The sequence below is a fragment of the Microtus pennsylvanicus genome, chromosome 9 (assembly GCF_037038515.1).
Source record: "Microtus pennsylvanicus isolate mMicPen1 chromosome 9, mMicPen1.hap1, whole genome shotgun sequence".
NCBI lineage: Eukaryota > Metazoa > Chordata > Mammalia > Rodentia > Cricetidae > Microtus > Microtus pennsylvanicus.
Genome location: NC_134587.1, coordinates 87,958,702 through 87,982,351, shown reverse-complemented (window position 1 = coordinate 87,982,351; position 23,650 = coordinate 87,958,702). Strand labels below are relative to the sequence as shown.

General features: G+C 40.1%; 1 long non-coding RNA gene and 1 pseudogene across 1 annotated transcript in view; one reads left to right on the top strand and one right to left on the bottom strand.

The window, feature by feature from the left end:
* Nucleotides 1-23,650, top strand: part of LOC142856917 (uncharacterized) — a 387,814-nt gene that overhangs the window by 295,410 nt on the left and 68,754 nt on the right. The window lies entirely within an intron of this gene.
* On the bottom strand, nucleotides 5,277-6,098 carry LOC142856916 (high mobility group protein B3 pseudogene; annotated as a pseudogene).

Sequence of the window (23,650 nt, the reverse complement as noted above, 5' to 3'; positions counted from 1 at the left end):
GATGCAGGCAAATGTGGTCCATGCACTAGAGACCCTTATTATATCTAATATAAAATAGTTAATTGCTTCCAAATGAAGCTCAAATCAGATGGAGAAATGTCTATTCTGACTTGTGCTGGAATAAAAGTAGACAATGGGCACTGTTGTATTTTTTGCCTGACTCTGTGGATTCTCAAGAATATTCATTTACTTAATAGGCAAAATTAAGCCATGTGGCCTCCAGGGATGGCCACTCTTTGGACACATGGACATAAATGTAATTTTCTCCGTAATTTCTTTGATGGATTCGGTAAAGATCCGTACTAGTTGACATGAGCATGTTTGGACAATGCTCTCGACAGCATTTTGGTGAACACACATTCAGATTATTGTCTCAAATCTTGTGCTTAATAATAACACCCATAATTCTTAACATCCTGATGTTACTATATCTAATGTCATTGTTATTATTTAAATCATAAATCCATGTAGTATGACTTTTCTCTTTAAACTATTAAGGTTAGGAAACTGTATTTAAGATGATCCTTATTAGAACAAGAGCATTGTAAAGAGAGAAACAAACAATCTTGCCTACTTCAAAGCTTTTATTATTAGCTCAAACTAGAAACTCAGTTTCCATGGAAGTCATCCGAGGCAATGGGAATCCTCTCAACCTCTTCCCAAGTTTCTGTTTAGCTCTTCATAGTGAATCATGTTTACCAAATCTCAAGCACAATACATAAAATAAAATCTCCGGTAAGTCTCCATCACATCGCAGCACTCAGCTAGGTTTTGTCAGCATAAATTAATATGGGGAAAACACATTTCTTAGTGTACAATTATGTTTGAAAATTTGATTGCTAATGGATTTCTGTATTCATATCAAGGTCAGATGGAGGATTGTTTATGAGTCATCTGAAATCTCTTACAGCCTCTTCCTACTAGTTTTATTGCGGCTATTTCTGACATTCGCAATTTTTAATGTGGCTCCATCATAGATTTCGGGCTGTTGTTTTGGTTGAGGTTTTTGCTTTCCGCAGGAGCAATGCAGTGCCCTTTGTCAGATCCGTACTTGTTTTCGAAACCCTCCTTTATCTTACTGGCGAGAGCTGGCAATTAACCCACTTCTCCCTACGAGAGGCATCTTTGTAATAACCTCTCTCCTGGCAGCTCTTTTGTGAGAGAGATTTTAAAATCCAAAGCCCATAAAGGTTGGGATTCGACAAATCCCTTTCAAGGTCATATCCCTTACGAGCATACAAGTTTGCTCCCCCTGGAAACACGGCCCCATCGTTTCTCATATTTAAAAGCACAGACAAGATAAGAACACAGGTACCTGGTTTTAACCAATGTTGAGGGGAGAGGCCGAGGTTTTATTCCTTCCAGAGAATTGACAAGGAAGAAGTTTTCTGGTCTCTTCACCACATTGAGGCTTGGTGGTAGGAAGGGTGAGGCCTCTGTCACATGCTCCATGGCCTCCTTCATGCAGTCAGGCTGGCCCGTGATCCAGCTGCACGAAAGGGCTTAATCGGCAAAGGGCATGGTAATCCCCCCCATCTGCCTTTTCTTTCTTCTAAGGCAAAATCTTCACCTGGTGTTTTTGATTCATGGGTTCTAATTATGATGGCTGCCATCAGCAGCCCTGTGGGGTGACACCAAGAACTCCCTGAGCCCACAGAGCATACTGAAGCTTGTTAAGCGACCATGTCAGCCTGATTTTAGGGCCCATTTTGTGGCGCTCCACAGGCCTATCTGAAAGCATCGGGAGGCTGGGGCTTGCAGGACAAGTGCATTGTCTTTCTAAATGTCTCTTTCTGATAAGCAAATCCAAATATGGTTCATTCACTGTGGCTTTGAAGGCACAGTGGGGAACTTGCCTTGCATGGTGGATACAACAAAATGCTTAATATTATCACTTGGTATAGAGCTAAAGGACTCAATTTCCAATTCCAAGATAAAAAAAAAAAAACCTTTGCTCCCCAGCTATGATCAAGAGTTTGAAATTTAAATCAGGAGTCTTGAAAGCTATTCTAAGTCTCAAAAGGGCTAGCTTTCCCATACATACAAAGAAGAAAACGCTGCGCTTGCATTAGTATCTGAATGAGGAGAAGCTCAGATCATTTGAGCAAATGCAGTACTCGCCTCTTGCAATTGGAATGCTGCGGAGTGTCTTCAGTGCTTTTCAGTTCATTTATTTTATTGTATTTCCCATTATTTAGATTATGATTAGGGCTGGTCCCATAGTCTTTTTTTTATTACTTTGTATACCTCCTATTGTTTTAGTGTTTCCACACTAATAACACCTGGCAACATCCAAAAACATTTTGATTTATTTTGAGGTAAATACAAAGGAAGCGTGGAAAATGAACTTAGCCGCATGGTTAGTGCCTTGCCCTGCTCATCACTGTGTTTTGTGTGCCTTGCATTACTCTTTTTATTTTCTCAAATCTTATACTGGAGTATAACTGAGAAGCTAAATTTGTATATATTAAATGTATATAGTACATCTCGGTATCAATATGCATTATAAAATGATTACCACCATAAAGCTAATTAGCCTGCCCATCACTTTGCACAGTTATCTTTGTGTGTTCTCAGAATATTTAAAATTTACTGCCCTAGCAAATTTCAGAGAGATAACAGAGTATTCTTAACTATAGTCCTCATAATGGGCATCCTACCTCTGGACAGTTCATCATTCCACATCAATGAAGCTCACTACTTTTTTCCAAGATGCTCTCCCCTGTACTTCACATTGAACCCGTGGAAGCCACTATTCTCCAGAAATTGGTTGCTTTTTGATTCTGCATATAAGTGAAACCATAGAGGATTTGTCTTTCTGTGCCTTCCTTATTTATGTTAATCAATGTCTTTCAGGTTCCTTTATGTTATCTCAAATAACAGGATTTATTTTTCCTTTAGGAGACAGGATCTCTCTCTCTCTGTCTCTGTCTCTGTCTCTACAGTCTCTCTCTCTCTCTCTCTCTCTCTCTCTCTCTCTCTCTCTCTCTCTGTGTGTGTGTGTGTGTATGCGTAGTGTGTGTGTATGTGTGAAAGTGATTGTGTGTGTGCTTGTGTTTGTGTGAGAGCCAGTGTAGATAAATCATAGATATATAGGTACATAGGTAGATAGATACATAGACATAGATAGATAATAGATAAATACGCAGACAAACAGACAGACAGATAGATATTTTCTTTTGTCACTTTTCTGCTAACAGATACTTAGGATCTTCAGAAAAACTTACATTCAGGATAGTTTGTGACCCTTCACAGAAACAGTAAATCAAAATTTCTTTCTTATTACGTAGTACTTTGAAGAATATTCTAGTTCCTTCAGTTTTAGATAAAATTGCACAAAGAAAATTTTGCTGGTGCAGGAATAATTTTCAAGAACGTAAGTAAAAGTTTGCACACCAAACAGCACTCCTCACCTACAACCCAGTTCCCCAAAAAACATATCCAGGGATTGCAGAGAACTTGCTGACTATTTACAAGATAATTTAGACTGACAAATGGTTCAGTGATTAGCACTAAACTAGCAACAGTAATAACAGTAGCAACTCTTTCCATATTTGCCTGTCCTTATAGTTTAAAGAGTTGTTGCTACCCTTGTCTATTGGTTGTTGCTTATCTCTTTGTCTCCCAGTATTCTTTTGTTGTTGTTTTGATTCAGGCTACTATAAAAAAATACCCATAAACTTGATAGTTTAAATAGCAGAAATGTATTTCCAAGAGTCCTGAGGCATGAGCAGACCAAGAACAATGTGTTGACTGCTTAGGTTCCCATTGGGTTTCCTGTTCACCATTTATAGACATTAGTGTTTTTAAGGAAGAAAATGGAGACAGAATATCTCACAAATGCCCCTTCTTATAAGGTTACAAACCTCATTCATGAGCTCTTCGGTATCTGCTCAACTCCTAAAGACCTGACCTTCAAATGAAAACTCATACTGGGCATGAAACTCACTTGGACACCTGATTATGGGGATGTAATCATTCAACCCATAGTAACTTTGGGCCAAATAAAGAGAAGTTTGGTGTTCAGCAGGTGGTCAACCCTCTTGTGGGATGACTAATATCAATGACTGAGTCGTGGACTCATTAAAAAAGTGGTTGATAGCAGTTAATCAAGTCAGTGTTAAAAGTCATGGCTACCACAGAAGGTTGGGTTGCCCTGGTGGTAAATCATGTGCTCAGTATATATAAATCTCTGTAGTCAATAAAAAATTACGTCAGCTAATGATCCAAAAGGTAAATAATAGAGAAATAGACAACCCCTCTTCATTTTCCTAACTAACAATCCATGCCAATTTTATCTTAGAAGTATTTTCTTTGTCCGTTCTCTGTTTACTACTGACTTCCCTGAGTAAGGCTAGCATCTATTTATCACACTGTTACTGGCATCAGTCGGTGCAGCACCTTGCTCTGCATCAAACTCATATCCAAACACTTACCAGAGTGAGCTGAATTCTAAAAGAATCTTACTGTATCCTTTCCCACTTAAATCCTTCAGCAGCGGGTCTCTTCTTCCTGGTAGTCTCAATTCTCCTACCCGAGTCACTACCGCTCACACCGAATACTCTAGCAATCTGAGTGATGCTTCCATGACCACAATTAGCTTCGTCAGCCCTTTAATTTCTTTTTTTTTAAAAAATTTAATACTGTTTATTTAACTTCAAAAACATTTCAGCATTCTAAACATACAAAAAATAACAGAATGTTGCCAATTGCGTTTAGGTGCAGAGGGTTCTTGAACTTTCGTTGATGCAGTAGTTCTTTGCTTCGCTGACAATGATGAGCTCTACAGTTTAAAAACAGCTGAAAATCTACAGCACTTAACTAAAGAAAAAATCCAAACACTTCCTCATGCCAGCTGACCCCTCCCCCCTTTCCACAGCTAAGAATGTCAGCAGAATGCTATGCCACTATATACAAAAACAAGACAACCTGAAGCTAAATGGATGCCCACCGCAGTATCAACAGGTCCAGCCTCACAGTGCACGCCCTGAGCTATGGCCCCCTCCAAAAGGCATCTTCCCTCACAGCCTCCAAGCCAAACAAGGAGCATCAAGAATCTGTCTGGGTTGTTCTGTTCTCTTTACAAACTATAGATATGTACAGTTGACAACTCAGAATTTCTAGCCAATAACCAACCATAGAGTTAACACTACCTTACAAGTTGCAAACAGAATGCCCGAAACATCTTCAAATGCCTTGTCACACCAACAGCACAGTGCACAGAGTGAGGAGGACACACAAGTGCCTTTCCATTTGAAAACTGTTTGGAGCTATGTACAACTTTGATACAGTTTCAGGGCGCTCCGGACACCCATGGCCACTCCATGTAAACCACTGACACTTTGAGAAACTACAATATGATCGTGATCAAATTTTGTAATTAAATCTAACGAGGGCAATAGACACGGCTCAAATAAGAGATGTGTCAATCACGTAGATTTCCTACTCTAAGGTATTCACAAGGAGATGGAGTTTTATTCATCTTTCTCCTCTTCCTCCTCCTCTTCTTCCTCTTCTTCCTCCTCCTCTTCCTCTTCCACCTTTTTCCGTGCAACTTTAGCAGGACCCTTGGCACCATCAAACTTCCCTTTGGACTTATAGTCAGCAACATCCTTCTCATACTTCTTCAGCTTTGCGGCCTTGGTAATGTAAGGCTGCTTTTCACTGTCACTTAAGTTATTCCACATCTCACCCAGCTTTTTGGCCACATCTCCAATGGAGATTCCAGGATTTGTAGATTTGATCTTGGGGCGGAATTCAGAGCAGAATAAGAAAAATCCAGACGGTGGTCTTTTGGGGGCATTAGGGTCCTTCTTCTTCTTGCCTCCTTTAGCTGGTCCATAATCTTTCATTTCCCGATCATAGCGTACTTTATCTGCCTTTGCCATTTCATCAAACTTTGATTTCTCTTTGGCGGACATTGTCTTCCACCTCTCAGAGCACTTCTTGGAAAACTCCGCAAAATTGACTGGGACCTCGGGGTTTTTCTTCTTATTCTTCCCTGCAGGTCTGGACGAAGAAGGCATAAGCCGACATCATGCCCTTTGGTTTCTTGGGGTCACCTTTAGCCATCCTGACTGTATTGTTCGCGAGTCTGGGCAGCGCAGGGCACGACATGCGGCTCAGCGCACCCAGCCTCGCGCTGAGCCCTTTAATTTGTTACTTTAGGTGTGTGTGTGTGTGTGTGTGTGTGTGTGTGCGCGCGCGCGCGCGCCCGTGCATGCGCATGTGTGTTTATAAGAGCATATGTGCTATAGCATATGTGTGACGGTGAGAAGACAACCTTGAAATGTTCCCCTTTTCTTGTGAAGGAAGAAGTCTCTTTGTTGTTTTCCACTGCAAATCCCAAGACATCTGCCAGCAAAATTTTGAGGATCCTCTTGTTTCTGTAGCCCTTCTTCCCATAGGGGTGCTGGGATTACACTGCTCACTCTATGCATCCATCTTTGATATGGATTCTGGAGATTAGAATTCAGGTGTTCCTTCACATGTGATAGTCGCTTTTAACCACTGAGCCATCTCCCTTGGCCCTGTTCTTTATGTTACTTGGGTCACTTTTATGTATTTATTTGTTTGTTTATTTATTTACTGGTTGCCAATAATAAGCGTCACAGAGTATTGGGTTTTTTTTTCCTAACTGTGCTGGGCACTACACCATGTCTTAAGTATTCCAGGACACAAACAGACCCTCAAAGAGTTCAAACATACAATTCTAGGCATCGAATTATAATGAACAGCATCAGTACAGTGACAGAAATGGGCACAGATTATTCATTGTGAAAGGACATGTAAAAATCTAACTTCTTGATGAACGGAAGCCTGAAGAAAGGCAGAAATTGTTTTATATAATGCATAAATCCTAAATAATAAATAAACTTTAAACATGAAAAAATGTAAGAAAAAAGGAAGAAAAAGAATGAATAAAAGGCCACAGAAGACTATGCAGTGTCAGGGAATCATAAAAGAATAAGGTGTGAGTATAATTTACAACATGACAAGTGGGAAAAGAAGCTGGAGGTGAACCTGTGGAAGAAAATGAGGTACCAAAGAGGTTACTGGGTACTGTTTATAAATAAATGTAAATGATGGGAAACCATAGAAACACGGATGTGGCACAATTTGATTTGCGCTTTGCATCTCTTTGGTACCAATGCAGAGGGTGGATGAGTTCAGTGAACAAAGTATGGAAGCAGAGAGACCCAGGATGAAGGCTGCATAGGACAAAGGAGAGGAGAACAGCCTGGAGACAGAAAGAGAGATGGATGGCTGGTGAATCGAAGTAGCTGGCAAAAGGATGGATATAGGCGAAGAAAAACATGGAGTCTGAAGTAGATTATGACTGTTGAAGCAGGTTAGGATGCAGTATATTGAGAGCAGCAGTGAGGCCTTGCTTTGGCTTTAGATTTTTTAAATTTTATTTTGTGTATATGGATAGTGCATGTATGTCTGTGCATCCTTTGGAGGCCTTTTGCCTACAAAGTCCAGAAATCAGTGCCTGACACCTGAGAATTAGAGTTAGACACAATTGTGAGATGTGTCTGGGGACTGAGCCTGGTTCTTTAGCAAGAACAGCAAATGTTCTTAACCTCTGAGGCATCTCTATTGCCACAACATCTCTCTCTCTCTCTCTCTCTCTCTCTCTCTCTCTCTCTCTCTCTCTCTCTCTCTCCATGGCCACATGTTCCACTTAGTCTCTCTTCCTTTACTCATCAAAGATATATTGAAAATAACTACTTCTGAGATCTAAATGAAGCAGACCCCACAAAATAATCAGAGAAATGGGATCCAAAAGACCATATGTCAGGTGGAAAAGGTTGCATACTGTAGGAAAAGCACAGTTGAGAATGTGTGATGTCAGAGCCAGAGCAATACCTCAGCAGTGCAGAGAAATTGCAACTATTCCAAAGGACCTACATTTGGTTCCCAGGACCCACTTCAGGTTCAGACTCCTCACAGACACCTGTAACTCCAGTCCCAAGAGGACCTGACCCCCTTTACTGGCTTCCACAAGTACATGCACACATGCATACACACACATACACACACATGAAGCAAACCTTTAAGGAAATGTGTTTTGTCCAGTGGATGAGATCCTTTCAGTTGTGGGTTAAGGAGGAATGAAGGGTAAGATGACTTTGGAGCAAGCCCTTGAAACTTACATCAGATCCACACATGGGGAGATTGGCCTGCAGAAGTTCTGGGCAGAGAGAAACGCACAGATGGCTGTTGTCATGGGCTCTCGGAAAGGAAATGATCTCTTACATTGCAGTTTGGCCCAAGGAAGAGAGAGGATGAGACATAGTAAGGGATTGAGCCAAATGACATCACTAGGCTTGCTTGATGGCCTGGCCATGAGACACAAGATAGAATCTCCAATATGCATTCTGGACACATGGTTAGATTTATAAAATGAGAAGGAGAAGGCATTTTGGAATCTCTGGAGAGCAGTGGTCATGGATATGTAGTGGCACTGTAGCTAAGATATGTCTACCTCCTTCACGCAGAAGCATGGCTGTTGTACAGAGACTTATACTCAGCCCTTCCTGGAGATAAGGATTCACTTTTGAATCTCAGAAGAACTTAATGTTACATAAAAGTCAGTTAGGAAACTACCGTTTTTCTTCTCACTGAATAATTTTCAGAAGTTATGTTCCTTTAGGTTTTTTGTTTCCTGGGAAAGGGGTATAGTTTGCTTTTACATAGTTAAAAGGAGGAAAATGAACCGATCCCCAATTTGAGGTCCCTCTTATGTCCAACTAAATGAACCTTTCCATCTCAAAATGTGTCCCCTTTCATTGCATAGAGGTTTTTCTCTGTACAAGTGGAGTTATCTTCTTTGTTCCTTTGTACTGCCTTTCCTCCCAATCATTGATAAATTGGGAAGCTTACTTTGATGATAATTACATGACCCTACTATTCGGCTGGCTAATATTGCTTTCAATATTTTTGGAATAGATAAAGTGTCACGATGGGTTCTACTTAAAGTTCCTGACTCATGACCCAAACACACCCGCTTTCACCTTTGCCTTTCTATAGTTTTTGGTTGTTGATTCAGTATTTTAGACTATCCTGTCATAACTGATTCATTTTCAGCAAAATACAACCTGATATGAATGTATGCCCCAACACTTAATGCCTCATCGTTCCCCATCAAATGTGTGTCCCCATGGTGCTTGTATTTAGGCATAAGAGAAATTTGCAGAATTATCTGCGGGCAAGTGAAGCCCAGTACATCTGAAATATCTGAGTATATATTTTCAGCTGACCATGTCAGACTTCTCAGACTTCCTTCACTTTTAATGAACGAACAATGCTACAAATAACGTGTAAATGTGTTCTTTAATGAATGAACAATACTACAAATAACTTGTAAATGTGTTCCTTTACCACCCATCAATTGCTTTACAATGTGTGCCTTCACTCTGGTATAACCTTGAGGTAACCTGACTAATCATTTGAGAAAAATGGGTGATTGTAAGACTGCAATCCCACCTGTGCTTTCTAACTCTAGGGATAAATCTTAAAGCAGCATTGCCCATGTGTTTTCTATGACGATTTCATGCCGCACAGAGGAACGGGGATGAAAATATAAGGCCTCTTACTGCTCTCACGTTTTCTTTTCCGTTTTCCTGAATTTCTTTTGGAGAAATGCTGAAGCGTATATTGAAAGAGGAAACTCTGCAGGAACATCAGTTAAAAGTGAGAACCAAGCACTTCTGAGAGATGAGAACAAGAGTTATGTGTCAAAGGACCCCCCTATTTTGTGAGTGAGGGAACTAGGGTGAGACAGCCCACCTGAATCATGCAAGGGATGGAGCTGCATTGACGGCCACCCTTGTAGGTTTTACATAACGCTTCCATCAGTACAGCAGGGATGTTACCATGGGGCTTGTGAGAGAACTCTGGTGTGCCCCATTAGAAACTAAAGCACCATTCATCTTTTCTTTGGATAGTCCCAGTGTTTAAAGTTCGAGAACCAATTCAAGATGCTATAACTCCAGTGTTTCAGATTGCATCCCAACAGTTCTGTTTCCCAAGTAATGGTCTTCTTATTTTGACTATTACTCCTTCTCTTTGTAAATTTGGGTTACTATATATTACGTTGCCTTGTTGGGCCTTTGTTATCCATCAACGCTGGCATAGACCCAAAGGCATCAAATTAAAAATACTGACTTTTCTACTGGGCTAATAAAATGATAGCGCGTGAGTTAGCAAATGTTTTTACTTTAAAACACGTACAACAGTGCCTGCCCAGGGAAATCCCTGTAAATACAAGGTAATAAAAGCATTTTAAAATGTGAAAATTAGAAGAACATGTTCTGCATAAGGAAAGGTCAGCCAGACTCTCTCCATGATAATAGAAAGCCACTTATACTTGGTTATCAATAGAAAAATATGTAACTTGAAAGGCGCTCTTTCTCCAATAACAAATATAATGTCCTTCAGAGCAATAATTCCTCAAGGGAGATGAGATAACTGAATTACTGATGTCTCAGTTTCTGAGCAGCAGCAATTAGATAACTTGAATCTGATGGCTATAATCCTCAAGGTTGGACCTGATTAATAAAGCGAATGATAGCCTGCTGATTCTAAAATAAAAAGCTAAATAAGTATGTGCTGCCATTTTCAGCAATAAAGTAATAAGCCGTTTGCAGGAAATGTGATTGGCATAAACAATGTCGAAACTAATGTCGGAGACATTCAAGGAAAAAGCTACTGCTGTCAAATTTACAGAAACAAGATGGCACTTCCTCAGACACACACACAACGCAAAGCTCCCACAATAGGTTGACAGATATGCTTACAAATGGCTTGTGCCACGCTTAAATTGTATACCTAATTCCTTAATAGTGGATTTATTTAATCCAAACATGATTGTTTCTGCCAATTACTTTTATCAACTTTTATGAGATACACCAGGAAATATTTGCAGCCCTATATTGCCTAAGTCGTATACGCAGAAAGAGGCTGACACGGCTGTGCAACGTGCTAAAGGCACAGACTGAGCAGAGCATCTTGAGATGCTGCCAAATGCTTCTTTGCCTAGCAAATGCCTGGGATAATAATAGATGGGTACAAAGGAAAGTCCAAGGAGGTTATTAAATTATACTACCAGGATATAAATCTCTTGTATGGCATTCTTTGACCAGGTCTATACGTTTTCCAGAAGAATCATAACAACGTGCCCGGTGCGGGTGAGCATGTTGGAAACAGACTGTCTATTAGGAGTTGCAAACTCAGAAGCCCTCGGGAGCTAAGTAGATAATTCAGGTGAGTGGAGTGGTCTGTGGAGACGGGCAAATGGGAGAGCATTTGCCAGGAAAGGCTGCTGATGGAGGCAATTACCACAGTGCCAGAACGAAAGCCCAGGACTGCCAGGGATGGATTTTCTCACCTCAAGAGGTGGCAGAAATGAGAATCTTCAGTGATTGCAACTAAATAATTCAAAACAACCATAATCATGGTGCGTGCTGTAGATGTGATGCAGAGAGGAGGCACCTGTCAGCCAACTCTGCACCAGATGATGACATAACCAGGCCCTGTATACGTTCTATGTAGCCTTTACCACAAATGACAGTTGAACAAATTATAGCCAAAACTATTGTGGAAATACTTAAATGCTAAGAACCTCAGGCTTTCTAGAGTGTATTTGGGACTTCTAGAAGAGAAAAAAGTGTAATTGGTGCAGTGATCAATTCAGGTGTCTCTGGTTACTCCTTGGTTCTCAATTCCTTTCCTGTAAAATTATAATAATCATATCTACTGAAGCTGGGGATGACTAAGGTAGTGAAGTGATGGCTGTGTAAATGGGAGGACCTGGATTCAGATCCTAGGCACATACTGAAAAAGCCAGGCACAGCTGGGCACAGCTATAATCCCAGCTACAATGATAAGCAGATATCTGGAGCTCATTGACCAGCCTGCCTAGCTAATTGAAGACCCCCACGTTCATTGAGAGATTTCTGTCTCAAAGACTGAGAGAGCTAGAGGAAGGCATCTGATATTAAACTCTAGATTCACACACTCACGCACACACACACACACACACATACACATACACAAACACACATACCTATGCAAACACATACACATACACTCTCTCACACACACATGCACGTATACAACACAAACAATTATACCATCCACTTCATGGATTGCTGTGAGGATTAGATGAGTATATGCTACACATACACACACACACACACACACACATGCAAATACACACACATACACTCTCTCATACACACATGCATACATACAACACAAACAATTATACTATCCACCTCATGGATTGCTGTGAGGATTGGATTGGTATGTGCTACACACACACATGCAAATACACACACATACACTCACTCATACACACGTGCACACATCCAACACAAACAATTATACTATCCACCTCATGGATTGCTGTGAGGATTGGATTGGTATGTGCTACACACACACACACACACACACACACACACATGCAAATACACACACATACACTCTCTCTCACACACTCACACACATGCACACATACTACACAAACAATTATTCTATCTGCTTCATGGATTGCTGTGAGGATGACCTGAGTACGTGCTACACACACACACACACACACACAGCCATGCAAATACACACACATACACTCTCTCCCACACACATGTACACATACATCACAAACAATTATACTGTCCGCCTCATGGACTGCTGCGAGAATTAGGTGAGTATGTGCTCTACAGTAGGGTACTCAAAAGCTCTCATCTGTTATTGCTCTTATGAATACAATGTGTATTCCTTCAATGTTAATGGAAGGTAACGCTTTCAGAACCTGGCAGTAGCCCGGAGAAAGCAGGTGTTGGAATAAGACTGCTGACAAGAAAAATAACAGCACTATAAAGACAAGTATCTGCTTTAGATACTTAGAAGCAAACAGGGCTTCAAATCAGTAATACTTTGGACAACAAGGTAATTTTCGTGGTAGGCAGGCTGGCTTGGCATGCAGTCATTAGCTGTGATCTGGTAATGAGCAAGTATGGGTTTGGAAAGGAGGCCTCTCAGCTTTCTTTGAATTGTTGGAAAGAGATCTTGTAACTGCATTCTGAGTTCTCTGAGAGTGACAAATGGTGGCAGGGTCCTTTAAGCCCAGGAGTCCACATAGATGCAGGACAGAACGAATACCCCTGGCTGCATTTATTCCCCGGCCATGCTTCATAGCAATAGCCCCTGGCCCCTGTGTTCAAGCATTGTTTTTAAACTCAGAGAAACCTTCCAGGTCACTTTCCCAAATAGAAGAAATTATACGGTGCACAGGGGGTCAAAGAGATGTGCACAGCACTTTTATTGAATCTCACAACTTGTACATTCATATAAATCAGAAGTCTGCAAACCAAACCTAGGAGGCTGACCTACAGTCTGTTCTGATAAACCTTGGTTTTACATTCTGAAGAGCTACCCAAAAGGAAGAAGGAAAATGGGAAACAATGAATGACCACACGTAGTCCCAAAAGCCAATAATATTTACACTATGACCCAATCCAAGAAATACTTCTGATTTAGAAAGTAGTTCATTAGCTGGGCGGTGGTGGCGCACGCCTTTAATCCCAGCACACCGGAGGCATAGGCAGACGGATCTCTGGGAGTTCGAGGCCAGCCTGGTCTAGTTCCAGGGCAGGAACCAAAAGCTACGGAGGAAAACCCTGTCTCAAAAATCCAATAAATAAATAAATAAATAAATAAATAAATAAATAAATAAATAAATAAAGAGAAAGTAGTTCATTGTCATTTTCTTCTACAAAGAAGTTAAAAAGGAAGAGGAACACTGGTTCCCACTGAGAACTCACTAGAAGTAAGGTGTGAGTTAGAGATGAATCACCATTCTTTTTTGGAGTTTGTGCTTCATAATATACTCTTTTTAAAACAGAGACTAAAAAATGCCTAGATTTTTTTTGCTTCTTTTTGGTTTCTTAAATGTAGCATATGTTGTGCACTGTTGACGTAAAGAAAACTCAGTTACCCAACTAAGACATTTTAGTTTTTTTTTTTAACATTTTTTTATTGATAAAAGAAGAATAAAGAAAAAAAAAACAAATTTCCACCTCCTCCCAGCCTCCCCTTTCCCTCCCCCTCCTCCCACTCTTCTCCCTCTCCTCCCACTCTTCTCCCCCTCCTCCCACCCCTCTCCCCTTCCCCCCACTCCTCTCCCCCTCTCTCTCTCCAGTCCAAAGAGCAGTCAGGGTTCCCTGCCCTGTGGTAAGTCCTAGGTCCTCCCCCCTCCGTCCATATCTAGGTCCCAATGAGGAGCAGAAGGAGGGAGAACATGAGCAAAGAAGTCGGGACCACGAGGGGTGCACCCACCCACTGAGACAGTGGAGCTGATCTACTGGGAGCTCACCAAGGCCAGCTGGACTATTACCAAAAAAAGCATGGGATAAAACTGAACTCTCTGATCATGACGAACAATGAGGGCTGATGAGACGCCAAGGACAATGGCACGCAGTTTTGACATTTTAGTTTTGATGGCACATACCAACTTGTCACCAGGGTGCTTGGTTCTTGCTTGGGTGTAAAATGATGGCACAAATACATTTCATTGATCACAATTTAACAGCCAATCAAGGTGCAGCATCTTCTTCACAATTTCACTGTGTCTTTACAATTGAGAAGAATAGTGGTTATAATGGGTACCACTTATAGCTATTGTGTCCCTCTGAGATGAGTGTGAACACAGTGCTGAAGCTGGCCAAGTTATATAACTGTCTGTGGCCAAGGCCATTATGGAAAGAATAATGTAACCTCACGGGATCTAAAGATTTTCTATAACTACCCTCACTGGATTCCCCTTCACCCATAAACCCTGTTGTCTCCGTAGAAGACTTTCCGCCACAGAATACTTATGTTCACCATTTGCACAGCCAAGAAACTGAGTCTGGGAAGAAAACACACAGGTTCAGGTCTTTCCTGTACAAAATGGAATGAGCATTCCTCTTAACACCGCTTTCATTGTGTCCCATAAATTTGGGTATGTTGTGTGGTCATTTTCATTGAATTTTAGGAAGTCTTTAATTTTTCCCCTTATTACTTCCTTGATCCATTGATGATTCAGGTGAGCATTATTTAATTTCCAGGTGTTTGTGGGATTTCTGGAATTAGTGTTGCTGTTGAATGCTAGTTTCAAGCCATGGTGATCCAATAAGACACATGGGGTTATTCCAATTTTTTTTCTATCTGTTGTGGTTTGTTTTGTTAGTGAGTATGTGGTTAATTTTTGAGAAGGTTCCGTGAGGTGCTAAGAGGAAAGTATATTAATTTATGTTTGGATGGAATATTCTATAGATATCTGTTAAGTCTACTTGAGTCATACCATCTGTTAGTGCTCTTATTTCTCTGTTAATTTTTTGTCTGACTGACCTGTCCAGTGGTGAGAGTAGAGTGTTTATTCACTAGAAATTTTCTAACCTCATGCTTTAAACTCAATGTCTATAGGAACTTGGCTAACAATTTAAATTAATGGAAAATAAAGAGTGGAGTTGAGGGAGGGTGGAAAGTAGACCCTGTCCTTCTGATGCTTAATCCCTTCTTTTCCCGTCAGAGAATGGATTTCTGGATTCTTATGTGAAATTGATTGACAAACAATACAGAATTTTGAACATAACCAAAATAAAATTCTGCTACAGTCCCACACCTACTGGTTTGCAAGCTTTGCCTAGATAAATAAAACAAAACTGCTCTCTCTGGCTATATAAAGAGGGTAGAAAGACACAAACAAGGGGAAAGGCATCAGGAAACATGTGACAAATGAACCAAAAAAAAAAAAAAGATGTATGTGGACATTCAAATTTAGGCACATACAACATGGCTTCAAAGTACATTTATTAAAAATACATGGATTCAAATTAAAATTTTTGACAGGTTGTCATTTATTCTGGATGGAAAACTGATACAAAGGAAAAGGCAAAACCACACATGTAAAAATAAATGAAAGGGAGGAAGAAATCTGGAGAGTGAGCGTCAGGTTTGGCCCTGACAACCTAAGAAGGGTATGCGAACTTGACTTTGGAGCAAGAGAAGTTAGAAATTGGGGAGCCAGTGACAAAACCTCTGGAAAGCTTCAGTCTCCACTCCTCCCTCTCCCATGATGTCCATATTTCAGTCTGGGCATCTTCACAATGGTCTGATTTGTAGCAGGCTTTCTCTCAGGCCACCAACCAACTCCCAAATCATGGCCCCAAGACTCCTTATTAGTTATAAATGCTTGACCTTACCTTATGCTTGTCCCACTAGCAAATTTAAACGGAATTTAACCAGCTTCTCTTCACCTACTTCATTTATATTTTGCCTTCGGGCTTCATCCCTTTCTTTTGCTCTGTGTCCTACTCGGGCTGGCTGTGCCCAGGTAACTCCCTCTTCTTCTCTTTTGTTCTCTTCTGTCTTCTTTGCCCCCTCTTTTGAACCCAGTTCTTCATTATGCTTATTCTTGCTGCCAGCCCTGCCTAACCCCCTACTGTTCAGCTATTCTTATTAGACAAATCAGGTGCCTCTGGCAGGCAAGGTAGAACAGCAACACATCTTTATATAATTTTTAAAAAATCCAGCATAAAAAATGTAATACACCTTTACATAGTTAAATTCCACAACAGTGATTTTCCGTGATCCTGACACCATCATGAAGTACAAATTATCCAACCTAAAGTAGCCACCAAAATGTTGCCCTGTCCGCAAAGATTTACACCCCCACACCAAAAAAAAACCAATGAATCATATCAACATACGTTAATAAAAACCATCACCTACCTGAAAACATCCATTGATTAAATGGACTTTCATGGTGGTTTAGATAAGTAGCCATATCCTGCAAAGTATTGTAGTACAAACTCATAATCCCATTACTTGGGAGGAGAAGGATCATATATTCCAAAGTTTCCTGGCTAACTACCAGTTTGAGACTAGTCTAGGCTACTGAGAGTCTTAATTTTTTTAAGTTATTTAATCCTTCATACATTTTTTTTTGGTCCAGATGCTACCTGCTTATTTCCTACTTCTCCCTGTTTACATATTGAACACTGCTCTTGGAGTGCAGACCAGATTGGCTCTGCTACTGCCCTGCCACATATGATGCTTGTAGGACCAGTCTGGAAGATTCTAGTGTAGCCCTCCCTTAGAACCTCCATCCCTTGCCTTCATTCAAAAAACTAAAAGTCATGCTCTCGGGAGAGACTTTCCTGATCCACAGAATGTAGGTTCTCTGCATAATTTCTGTTTTCTATATGTTTAATGGTTAATTAAACTTTACTAACAAACAAATTTATTTATTACTGTGCATTTGTATGCATGTATTTGCATGCTTCCTGGTAGCTTTGCTTTCTACTTTCTGAGGCTGAGATGAATTTTTCACTGTGCACATGTGAGCCATTTGCAGCAGACCCTTGAGAAGGAAGCTCAGCTGTAGAGTTCGATGCAGGGATGCAGTTGGGGGCTTAATTCTGAAGCAATATGGAGACAGAAGTTTCCATTTTTAAACTCTCTCACATCTGGTTTCCTTTCTCCAATTTTCATTGATGACATTTATGTTGACATGAAATTATCTCAATAAAGTTTCTAATCCTGACACTCTGCCTATCTCACTCCCATCTTTGCTAAAACAGCTTAATCTCCTTGCATCTCTTCCAGTAAAATAAAAGCAATTCCAGCCACATTCGGAGTTCCATTCACAATGGGCTCTGAGTACCAAATGCGCTCAGATTTTTCTGATGAAACTAATGCATACCTGCACGGTTATTTTAGGGAAAACAGTTGGCCTTTACAAATGTTTGTAAATAAAATTAAATAAAGTAATGCCTATGAACAACTCAAATTAATCCCTGCTTTTTAGCTCATAATCAATAATTGGAAGTTCTGTCTACTAATTCAGTTACACTTTTCAAGGCCATCTTTTCTTTCTTTCCTTCCTTTTTTCTTTCTTCCTTCCTTCTTTTGTTTCTTTCTCTCTTTTCTCTTTATATATCTCTCTTTTCTCTCTCTTTCTCTATCTCTCTTCTCTATATATTTGTTCTCTCTCTCTCTCTCTCTCTCTCTCTCTCTCTCTCTCTCTCTCTCTCTCTCTCTCTGTTGTTGTCCTGGTTTTCTTGTATCAATGATCAAACTCAGGGTCTACTACATGCTAGGCAAGTACTCTACCATTGAGCCACCTCTCCAACCCTCCCTTTAACTTCTTATGTCTAGTCGTGAGTCCCACCTTTCAATGAGGCTCCGGAAAGCTGCTTTGGAAGCAGTCACATCATTCCTTCCCCAAACATGAGTACTGTGTAAAACTGTGTCTCATGCCCATCCTTTTTTCCCAGCTCCACTATGCATCCCTTCTACTTCTGTCCTTCCCCACAGTCAACCTAAACACCGCATAGTCAGAGAATCTTTGAAATAGAAGATTCACTTCTCTACATTCAGCAGACCCTGTGTTTCATCATAGAAACATCAAATTTGTAATCCATTTATATTTATAGAATGTTTTTAAAGCCTTTCTTTATTGCTCAGAAATGTTTCTTGCACAGCACTGCCTGCTCTCTGTCTAAGTGCCCAGCCACTGTTCATGCAGTGTTAATGTGTTCACCACAAATGTTCTTTCTTCACAAAGCATCTTTCTGCTCACTTCATTCTCAGAAGCTCCCATATCTCAGCTGATATTTCTTTATTCACAATTCTTCCTTCCCATATCTTCATTTTCGTTCTGCATTATATTTATTTGAGAGTATATCTCTGCTTACTTGGTAAATCACAATCCCATCTAAAGGAGAGACTGACTACTTCACCTTCCCATGCCTTGGACTAGGCTTAAACAATAGTCTATTTTTTTCTAGACATGGGTGAGTTAGATTTTTAAAAAACTTTAACGTATTTGAATGCAATATCAGGTGAGACATGGTATCAATCATTATAACACTTCTACATTCTCCTGTTGAGGATTTCTTTTCAGTCAGAAAAAAAAAAGCAACATGATGAGAAATAGTGCTGGATGTCAAAATGGTGTATTCCCACCTGAATGGGAATTAATGTTACATGATGCAAAACTGCGTGTATATCTGACTAGGACTTGAAGTCATACACCCCATGTCTCTAGTCAGTCAGTAGAAGAGTGTTCAGACACCAGAGGAGAATTATACCCCATCGTGTATCCCTCTAGGGGAAGCGATTATAGGAGACAAGGATGTGTTTGTGGCTGCAGGGTACAAAGAGCAAAAATTTTCACTCCCTAATGTAAACAGGTTCAATCCCAGCATTGTATTTCCCATGGGAGCTCCCTAAATATTTTAACAAGACTAAGGACAGAAAATCCACCACTGGCTTGCCGTACCTAGTCACAGATAAAAAATTGATTACATTTGTGTAGGTTTGAGAAGTTTCCAGGTAACGATTGTTTTCTCATTCATTTATTGTTATTCTGAACTGCAGCGAGGCATTGAAACTGTAAACCGACGGAATGCTACCCACATGTCAATGAAAGACCTTAGTCAATCAATATACTCTATCTCTCCATTCACAGATGGCCATGAGGTTGAACATATAAATAATCAAGTTTATGTATTCAAGTATACATTTTTATCACCAAGAAATGGATCTGTAATTTGATAGTTTGATGACAAAGCATTTACATTTTATCTTTTAACTGAAAATTGTGTTTTATACAGTATGTTTTGATCATGCTTTCCCCTTCCCCAAGTCTCCCAAATTTTTCCTACCTCCCTACCCACCCAATTTAATCTTCTTTTTCTCTTTCAAAAAGTGAAAAATAAAATCGGAAACAAAACCCAGAAACACACACACAAATCCTAACAAAAAATTAAGATCAAAAGAAGCAAACAAAAGACCAATAAAATATGGCATTTAAAAATAAGATCTTGAATTTTTCAGAAAAATGGATGGAGCTAGAAAACATTATTTTGACTGAGGTAACCCAGACACCAAAAGACAATTATCACATGTACTCACTCATAGGTGGTTTTTAAACATAAAGCAAAGAAAACCAGTCTACGAACCACAATCCCAGAGAACCTAGACAACAATGAGGACAATAAGAGAGACATACATAGATTTAATCTACATGGGAAGTAGAAAAAGACAAGATCTTTAGAGTAAATTGGGAGCATGGGGATCCTGGGGGAGGGTTGAGGGGGAGGAGAGAGGAATGGAGGGGAACAGAGAAAAATGTAGAGCTCAATAAAAATCAATAAAAAATGGGGAAAAATTGGTCATCATATCAGTAACAATGGAACAGATCCATAGTTAAGTGGAAAAAAATATTTTCATGAAAGGAAGTTAGAAGGCCCAGAGAAAGATATTGCTTTCTCTAGTCTGTCTTTAAAAATAAAGTGTTCCAGTAATTTGAGATGTCTACCTGTGTATTTTGTTTTCCATCCTCAGTAATGCATGTGCCCCAAAGATATAAATTCATTTCCCTGACTACCTACAACCTGCCTACATATTCTCTTCAATTTCGTGTGAAAACAGGCTACATGCCAGCAAACAAGTGAGCAGCTCAGAGGCCGAGTGTGTCCCGGTATGAAATCTGAAGGCATGTGGGCTGGTTCTAAACCACTTCTTTTTCCACAAACCACAAAATGGAATTCTATTATGATGGCACTCCGGCTGCTCACAGGGGGTGTATTTGCTTCTCGGGGCTAATGGGTGTTCATCAGCCACAGGATATGTGCCATCGTCTTCCCTAGCTGGTGAAGGATATTTGAGATGAGATGTACGAACAATTGGACAGAGACGTTTACATTAGCATGTGAGCAATTTCTTAGTTTATGAAGGGGAAAAGAAATCCACGCTGAAGATTTGACATCCACAGAGACCTGCTCGGTCTGAAAGTTACTGTTGACGGCGCTGATAAAAACATCTTGACATTTGAGTCTTTAAACTGCCAGTCTATCACATGAGTGGCTGCAATGATGAGTTCACTTGAAGAAGCTAACAAAGGAAGAAGTTACAGAGAGCCATTTCGCTTTCACTTAGGTAGGAGACAGAAATGTAATATACACATTGTGAAGACCGTTTTGAACACAGGATGTTTATTTGAATCTTGAAAGGACTACAAAGCAGAAGGGCCAGTGAAATGACACAAATTACATTGTCCATAAAATTATAATGGCTGTGAGGATTTTTGACTTAGGTTTTAAGTAAGGTTAAGTGAATTTTTAAGTCAATAAATACAAATGGATACTTTTCACAGTTACATTGGGTTTAAATATCACTTTAAGCAAGTACCTAGAATGTTCAGTGTGTACAAGATTATAACACTCTGATTTAACACCTTTACTGATTAGGGGTCTTTTTGTACGACCACACTGAAGAGACATTCACTTTTACCAACAGATAAAAGGCTATGAGAGTGTTTGTAAGTCTAATGTAAGAATCTGTGCCTTCTTGTGCAAAGGACTGTATAGGTATGATGAAAAATCCTGAAATTGGAAGATCATTCTTAATTATCCCAATAAGCTCAATGTAATCACCAGAGTCCCTACAAAAGAGAAAAAAGAAAAATCAAGCAATATAAACAAAACTACACGACTACCATTGGAGATTCTACTGTGATCCTGATCCATGGGAAACAGGAAGTTTCCAGATGGAAGAAGACAAGGGCACATACTTTAGTGCCAGAGCCTCCGGAAGGAACCAGGCTTGCTAACAACCAAATTTTATTTCCCTAAAATTCATTTTGGACTTCTGACTGCCAAACTTTTTGAGTAAAAATGTTTGGGTTTTATTTTATTTTTCTAGTTACTTATCAGTGGTAGTTTGTTAGAGCATCAATATGAAGACTAATACAAAATGACAAGAGAAGACTAACTACAGGGACATCATTGTGTCTCTCAGGAGTGGAGAAAGAAAAGCTGATTCATGTAACAGGGACACTCTGTAACCCCAGTAGCCTTTAGTACCTCAGAGAAGTTCTATGTTGTAAAGTCAAAGTGATTATTACACAACTAGTTACTTAGTTTACCAAGTATTTCATGTTTTATTTTCAGTCAACATAAACTAATTAATATATATATATATATATATATATATATATATATATTTGTGGGGTATGGTATGAGGCTTCCATACACACAAACAATATGATGGTATCCTTGCAACTCCTCTGTGTTAGAAACATTCAAAACCTTTACAGCAGCCATTTTGATATTAATATTCTATGAATTGTTAGCATGTTTCCCTACTGAGCTCTAGGAGGTTAGAAGCTATTCCTCCTTGTCCAACAGTCATCTTGATGCCCATTAAAGGTCTTCTCTCCATCCACTCCTCTCCTGCACCTCCTGGTAGCCAGCCATTAGACACTACCTCTTTAAATCCAACTTTAGGGCTTTCCAGTGTGTGTGCGTGCGTGCGTGTGTGTGAGTGAGTGTGTGTGTGTGTGAGTGTGTGTGTGTGTGTGTACATGTACCTGTACGGGGAAGGGGCAGAGGATGGCATCGGGTGTCTTCATCAATCATTTGTTCAGCTTATTTTGGAGACAAGATCTCTCGCTGAATCCGGAGCTTGTGAGCTCAACCAGTCAGAGCCAACAAACCCCAGGAAATCTGCTGTCTTCACCTCCCCAGTCCTGGTCACGCCACCATACCTGACTGAAACTCACGTCCTTAGGTTTGTGCTGTCTCTCAGCTGTGAGATCAAATTGTTAGCTTTTTCACCTGTGAGTGGATGTCGTAGGTGCCTGATTGATTTTGTTTGCATCATAGCATCCTCTAGACCTATCCATGTTGGTGCAGCGGGTTTGTGCTGTCTCTCAGCTTTGAGATCAAATTGTTAGCTTTTTTACCTGTGAGTGGATGTCGTAGGTGCCTGATTTATTTTGTTTGCGTCATAGCATCCTCTAGACCTATCCATGTTGGTGCAGCGGCACTGACTGAGCGACATTCAGGTTTTATGTATAAACCACATTTTTTTTCTGTCCAGTCATCCACTTGTGAACAGTCATATGGATTCCATGTCTTTGATACTGAGAATACTGTTAACATAACAATGGAACTTTAGCCGTCTCCTTAACAGGTTGATTTTTAATTTCTTCGTGTGCATTCCTGATAGTAGGAATGCTGAGGCATGTTTTAATCTCATTGTTTCTGCAGTTCCCAAAACTGACTTCACTAACTTGATCCCACCAAATGTACAAAAGCTCCATTTCTCTGCATCCTCACAAGCATTTTTATCCCTTGCTTTTTGCTGTGGTTGACACAGAGTTTGCCCTACGTAGCCCTGGCTGTCGTGGAACTCACAGAGATAAACCTGCCTCTGCCTCCCACGTGCTGTGATTAAAGACGTGCACCACCATACCTGGCCATTTCTTATGTAATTGATGAGAGCCGTCCGGATTGAGGCGAGATGCATTCTCACTGAGGTTTTATTTGCATTTCCTAGAAGCTTAATAATGAAGAATGTTGCTTTCATGCGGTTGACTTTTAGGTTATCTTCCTTTGTGAAATGGCTCAGGTCATTCAATTGTTTCTACTCAGATTGCTGTTGAGACTACAAATACAAGAGGCATTTGAATCATTACTTCCAGAGAATCATAACCCTCTGTTCAGTAAATCTGATAATCTGCCTTGGGGAAAGCGCCCAGCCATACTGAACCACTTCCATCTAGGTGCTGACCACGTGGAGACTCTTAAAA